Genomic DNA, 7,100 nt, shown 5'->3' on the forward strand with positions numbered 1-7,100 from the left:
TTCCGATTAGATCTTTCGGTGGCGGTACCGGGTGCCTGACTCTTGAGAAGAAACGATCTTGTGGTCGGAGCACACCTTCATCTTGTTGGCCTTTCGCGGTTTGGCCTCCGGCGAAAATTTGTCCTTGCCGTCGTCGCGTTGCCGCCTGGGCAGCCGCCATTGGGGATGGCGACCAGCTCGCACACAACCTCCAATGGCGGGAGTGTGGCACTGGGAGGCGGGAGGACAACGTTGGTTTGTGCGGCGTCGCATTGGGGATAGATGGAAGGGAAAAGAATCGGTGAGGAGATTCTAATATCTCAGTTGGTAGTCTACGTTTCGGGTTTATTTTCGTCCCACCACTTTCGTCCGTTTTTTTTTTAGGTTTTTTTTTTTCCGTCCACCACCTCTCCTCCGCTGGTTTTACCGTCGGGAGAGAACCAATCCCTCGCTAGCCCGGCCTCGTCTCCCGTCTCCAGTCGCAGCCGCCGCCGCACCCCAATCCAACCCCGCCGCCGGCGATCTCCTCGCCCCCCTGCGCCGGCGCCCCCAACCTTCTATTCCTCTCCCAAGGGAATCCCAAGGGAAGGGAAGGCAGGGGAAGGGAAGGGAAGGGAGAGGGAGCGCCCAGATCCACGACGGCATCTGCACTTCGCCCCCGCCGCTGCATCCCTTCGCCGGTGCCCTCCCAGTTCAAAGCCGCCACCGCTTTGCTTCATGAACCGGCGACGATCTACTTGTGGAGTCGCACGACGATCCCTTCCCGGATCCGCCGCCGATCACTTTCAGGATCCGCCACGGATCACTTCCAGGATCCGCCGCCGACCACTTCTAGGATCCGCCGCGTACCGCCTACAGGATCCGCCGCCGATCACTTCAAGGTTCCGCCGCGTACCGCCTATAGGATCCGCCCGTTCGTGGTATGGCTCCCTTTCCCTCTCCGCCAAATCTGACCTTTGTGTATGTGTTGCGCTGTGTGCGTGTGTGCTCTGCGTTAGTGATGGGATGGGCGTGCTCTGTGTGTGGCTTGCTAGCTTAGCTTGTGTGCGTGCGTGTTCTCCGCCGATTGATGCTTGTATGAACTCAGCGTGTTTGTGTGCGTGCTGCTTGCTGGCTGCCGATGGATGCTTGTTGCGTGTGCATGCATGTGTGTAGTGTTTGCTGGATCAAGCAACAACGACACATGTTGTTTTCTAATTTTGGTGTGTGAATATATCATGCGAACAAGAGACAGCTTATTGAGATGTAATAACCAAGTAACACTGAAGAGACAAAAATACGTATTATTATGCAATAGCTAATTTCCTTATCATGTATTGTTTATAGACAACCATTGCTTGGTTATGCGCTTCTTTTCTATTGGTTGATTATGGACTACATCACTCACTTCTAAATTACAAACTGGATATCATGTTCAACATAAGATCCCATGTTCAAATTTATAGGTGGTTCATCCACTTTTTAATGTTAATTGGTGATAAGAGCAGCCTCACAGTTCAAGACACATCATATAATTATTCTGTATGAACTACCCTAAGACTAATCATATGTACACTTGCAGGGGCAGCTAGCTTTGCTGATGCATATGCCGACATGATAAACAAGATATGCATGCATATTTTAATTTTATTTGGAGATAAGATATATATGCGATACTAATTGCTAAGTCGAGGAAGCAAGGTGTGTAGGTTCTCCTTGATACTGTTTTTTTTTCTACATTGTCGCACACTTGAAAAACAATCCTTGCGTTTAGCCAATAGTGTGTAGCTTCTCCTCGATATTGATTCTCATACTTACAGTGTTGGATACTTCGCTTAACACAAAACTGGAACATGAAACACTGATGCAGGTTTCATGATGGAACTGGAAAGGCCCTTTTGAATGTATGAGAACATCTACAAACCAATATTGTGCAATAGTATATACTCGTTGATGTGTTGGGGATGATGAGATTTTTGTAACCAACGGTTTCTGAGCTAACATCGAAACATAAGATGTATATCTCACGCTGGACCATTAAAAACATTAGATTTCCCTACATGTCTGTCATCGAACATCAGAACTACTATTTCAAATTCATTGGCATTTGGTGCTATGTTCTGTACCATATCAGAACTATTTCCCTTTTATTTTGGTGTGGATATATACATGTACGTACACGCATATTAACTATTGGACTATGCATCAGCATTAATATTTACACATTACAATGTACATTCATACATTCATTTCGTACAGAGATCGGGACAAAGGAGTTCTGAAGAAGAAGATTCATCTACAGAATATATAATATGCATTGAAGAAAACAGAGATTCATCTTGGTGAGCACTAACCGTTCATTATAGATTGTTGGCGAGATAAGTTGCTCCTATGACTAAAATTGTGCCGGCGCTCTGATTTACTACTGGGTGCCCTTTCTAGAGGTAAATTTTATTATTATTTTGGTCGTGTACGTGTGTGGGGGGAGGGTGTCTTGATTGATTCACTAACTGTTCTAGCTTTGACGTTGTATGTCATCAGCTTGGGTTTGTTCCATCAGACTTTTCACACATTATATGACTTCGTTAGAATTCAGGTTGCGTTCTGTCTTTTACTTTAGAAAAATAGCGAGTGAACCTTTTTTGAAATTCGGTCTGCCACATAGAGAGGAACTCATTGGCTCCCCGGCACCATCGAGCACTGAGGTTGACCAAACAAGTGTGTGAACATTTATGAGATTTGTAATTTGAAAACTATATAAAGCCAAATAACTATGAACACACCCTTGGAATAAATGTGAAAGGAGAATCTGCGGTCTTACCGGAAAAAATTGAAACATTAGCTAGGATTTGTTGGTTAGATTCATGTTGCTCCATCCATTTACTATCAGTTCCTTTCATATATTGCTTCCATCAGAACATGTTGACCTGATTGTCCATGGTTACACTCATCTTCAAATGGCACAACTTGTTTTGCTGCCACATCTTCTCTTACCATACGATGAATAGGTACTATGTTCCATCCCTCTCTTATTTCACACTGCATTAACAATGTTTTTTCAGTGTGTCGATTTGCCTAACTATGCCTTGTTGATTACTGATTTTGTTACTAATGTGTACACAAACCCTGCCTAATTAATTTAGTCCACTATATCTAACCATATGAAAGTGAAAGTTGATTCTGACTACTTGCCTGGTGGTACGGTACATTACCTCTTTTTCAAATTATGAGAGCGGAACGACAGCGTTGGCGTGGACGACTCGGAGCTCAACCCCGTCAAGGGCCGCGAGCAGGAGCGGCTTTCTTTTCAACAAGAAGATGACCAAGGTCCAAGGGCGCCGCCAGCCACTTTGTCGTTGTCATCGAAGAGTCCAAGATTGTCCCCGCATCGGTTGCATTGGTGCCGATCAGGTGCTAATCTGAATCCTTGTCCAATTGCAAGTGGCCTATAAAAAACCCTGGGTTGAATGCACATTACCATCACACTGCCATGTAATTTTTGTTGGTACACAATCATGTTGCTGCAGTTCTATTTATAGACTTTTTGGTCATTTTGTCTTTGTCTTTGTCCATGGTCAGATCATGTTTTTAAGCTTGATTGTTATGAGTCAGTAAGGTGAGAATGAGCGGTAATGGTTTAACTAATCATCCCATCATGTTTTTAGTATCACTAATTTATTTATGCTAATTCTTTCAACATTCTTGCCGTTGATGATTCTAAAAGGTAAAGAGAAATGTTAAAGAATTCATCTTCTGCTATGGCACGCAACCCCGCCGGCTCCATGGATGTCTACGCAGTCATCGTCCTTAACTGCTGTCTAGCGTCTGTGACCTCTGTTGGCCTCATCATGGTTCCTTCACCCTCCAGCTGCTCACGTGATTCTCTGTTCGTCGCAGGTCCAGGTCTGCGCGGTTGGGGCGTCAATCACGTGTTCAGCGGCATGTCAGAGCAACTCTCTGGCCAGAACCCTGACTATGTGCGCTTCAGGTAATGCAATCCGCCAGATATGTATGTTCACGTTTGTCAGTTGGGTTACACTAGGAGCAGGGGATGTGCACAAGAATTTTCCTGCCCATGTGGTTGCCGGTCTTCTGGATTGGTTTGGATGCTATAAAAAAAAGTAGAACCAGTTCCACCAAAATCGATACTAGGCTACTAGCAGTACCATTGTCTTTGTCAATTTTGTACCTGCCATAGTAAGATGACCCCTATTCTTAAGAATACATAATAGATGATATTGTAGTGTTATGAGATTAGCTTTTACTTCTGTCCATCGATTGCTACAGATTTTGGGAGAACACTGTTGTCCACGTTATATCATATACTTCCAAATTATAAAGCGTTCTTGTTGTATGTAAGTTACCTATTATCCACAGAATACAAGTAGTGGTTCAGAGCTACAGAGAAAAGTCTAAGATATTCATCGTTATTTCTCCAGTAAGATATCCCCCTTCGTTAATACTGCCCTATTCCTTTTCCCTTTTTCACGAAAGTGGAAGGAGTGATGAAGAACTGAAACATAGTTACAGTGGGCGTTTTTTATAGGAACAAACTGAAGAATTTGACATTAACATAATTGTAGTACTAATTCAGGTGTCCCTGGTTTTATTACCACTAGAACATGTTGACCTAATTGTCCATGGTTACACTCATTTTCAAATGGCACAACTTGTCTTGTTGCACATCTTCAAAATCGTTAATAGGCTACTAGCAGTACCATTGTATTTGTCAATTTTGTACTCCCTCCGTAAACTAATATAAGAGCGTTTAGAATACTAAAGTAGTGATCTAAATGTTCTTATATTAGTTTACAGAGGGAGTACCTGGCAAAGTAAGATGACCCCTATTCTTAAGAATACATACCTGAGAATATTGTAGTGTTAGGAGATTAGCTTTTACTTTTTTCCATTGATTGCTACAGATTTTGAGAGAACACTGTTGTCCACGTTATATCGTATACTTCCAAATTATAAAGAGTTCTTGTTATATGTAAGTTCCCTATTATCCACACAATCCAAGCAGTGGTTCAGGACTACAGAGAAAGAAAGCACCAATAACTTGTTTTTTCATTTCTTTTTGGTGATAAAACTGGATTTTGCTTTTCCATGATCATGTGTCGGTGCCTTTGTCTCTATCAAATATTAGGGGTAATGAATTTTCCTGTGCTGGATCAACATGCAGATCCTGCCCACCTTGAAGTCATAAATCCAGTGAAGTCAATTTCAGTATATTCAGGACATAGCCAGTAGCTTAGCAATTTCCACGAGTATGTTTTGTTTACAATAAAGTTGTGTGCAAAATGTATATGCTACATTATGCATGATTCTCTCTTTTATCAAAGTATATCCATGTGTTTATTTTGTCATCCCGTTGCAATGCACGGGGACCTTCGATTTGATTCAGTTTTATGTTCTACTACAAATAGGGAAATGTGGACGCTGGATATCCATTTCTTAGGTGTCAATCTGGTACTTAGGCTGTGTAATACAGGGCAGAGTTCTTCCAGCTACTAATTCACGTAATCTGATTTATAGCCTAGGCACTTTTCTTTAAGCATAGTTACCTATTCGATGGTGACCAACCATCCGTCACACGCGCCATACAAACAATTCAGGAGGAGGCCCGCTTGTGAGCATGCGCCGGCGCCAAAGGCCTTGCGGTCATCATCCCGGAGACGCAGTCCTGGTCCATCGTGGGAGGCGCTTCCACAGAGATCCATGCGTCGAGGCAGCTTACTCATGCCATCCATGCGCACATGCTTGTAGGCGGCCTTTTGTTGCGGCATATATCCTGTAACAACTAAACCCTGTATTTTCACACTCTCCTATCAATGCAATGATATGCAAGGCTTTTGCATATTCGTGAAAAAAGGACATTGCCATATATGAATGTATGAACAAAAAAGGAGGTAAAATAATGATTTCACATACGCACTTTCCCTACAACCTATGTCAAGGGTACCGACTGTAGTGATTTTGCATATTAACTTGATAAAGATAGTACTACTACCTTGAGTTTGACAAAGAATAATGACACTAAATTGCCAGCCATTTTGGATTTGTCATCTTTTTCCCCACTAGGGCGCTTCCTTAAAATTTATTACTTTAAGAGACATGGGGATCGTGAGGTTGACACACTTGATGGCTACTAAGATGTTTCAATTCGCCAGGTTGTCTCTTACTGCTGCTTATGCATCACTGAAGATCACAAACCGTAGACTCCTCTAGGAGTAGAGATTGTTTGCTGATTATGGAAAGAGTGTGTTTGATTGGTATATGTTTGATTGCGATGGAAATAGCGAAAAGATTTGATTGCGATGCGATTCGATTGTTGTTGTTTATGGAAGCTTTTTGTGATGCGATATCTTTTGGATGGAAGGTTTTAAACCCACCCTTCACGATATGATTTGATTGGTGTCTTATATGGAAGGGTGGGATCGCTGGAAGGATGGAAGAATTGGTGTGTTATATGAAAAGGTGCAATAAGGTCTTTGGTGAATACTCCCTCCGTTCCTTTATCTGAGGTGCATTTTTTTTTACAAAAAATTCACAATGTAAGGTGTATTTGTTGTAATCTCACTTAATCCCTCTTTTACCCCTCCACCGCCACATACATGGTAGCTATCCTCTTGATGCTAAAATCAAGCCAACCACTTAATGCGTTTGTTGGGAAAAAGGGCCCCATCGTTTAGTTAGGAAATTGTATATCCTCCCGTCGCACGCAATCCCATTTTTTTAGTGCTTCCTCCTTGAGAGCGTAGACAACATCTTTCTCTACCTGATCTAAGCCTTCTCCTAAGAACAGAAACCATCACACGAACAAAGATTCTCAACGGATGCCCTTTCTCTTCCACCATGGATCCGTTCACGCTAGAGGAAGATAGGTTCAACTCATTGCTGCATGTTTTTAGCCAAGAGGATGATCCCGCTATGGAACTGTTCAGTCAGGTGGAAGAAACGGACGAGTCCTTGGGCCTGTTTAGTGAGGTGCAAGACCGCGGCCAGTGTCTCGCCGAGGACTCCTCGCCTGTGTTGTCCAACGTGAAGCTCGCCGACCAGATTTTGCATGATGCGGCCACGGCCGACAGCGGCGGCGTCCGACAAGCCGGGTTATTGCGCACACATGGTGCTCGACATCCAGT

At 43.3% G+C, this 7,100-nt stretch overlaps 1 long non-coding RNA gene across 7 annotated transcripts; it reads left to right on the top strand.

Moving 5' to 3' along the window:
- Positions 1 to 392: 392 nt before the first annotated feature.
- Positions 393 to 6,165, top strand: LOC123097297 (uncharacterized). 7 transcript variants are annotated; one of them, XR_006446979.1, is made up of 4 exons: positions 393 to 899; positions 1,541 to 3,781; positions 3,856 to 3,946; positions 5,385 to 6,165. It is a non-coding gene; the product is annotated as an uncharacterized lncRNA (long non-coding RNA). The 7 variants fall into 7 exon arrangements; XR_006446974.1 differs by having other exon boundaries at positions 395 to 899; positions 1,541 to 3,369; XR_006446978.1 differs by lacking the exon at positions 5,385 to 6,165 and having other exon boundaries at positions 396 to 899; positions 1,541 to 1,975; positions 2,218 to 3,369; positions 3,856 to 5,319.
- The last annotated feature ends 935 nt before the right edge of the window (positions 6,166 to 7,100 follow it).

Source organism: Triticum aestivum, chromosome 4D, assembly GCF_018294505.1.
Source record: "Triticum aestivum cultivar Chinese Spring chromosome 4D, IWGSC CS RefSeq v2.1, whole genome shotgun sequence".
Lineage (NCBI taxonomy): Eukaryota > Viridiplantae > Streptophyta > Magnoliopsida > Poales > Poaceae > Triticum > Triticum aestivum.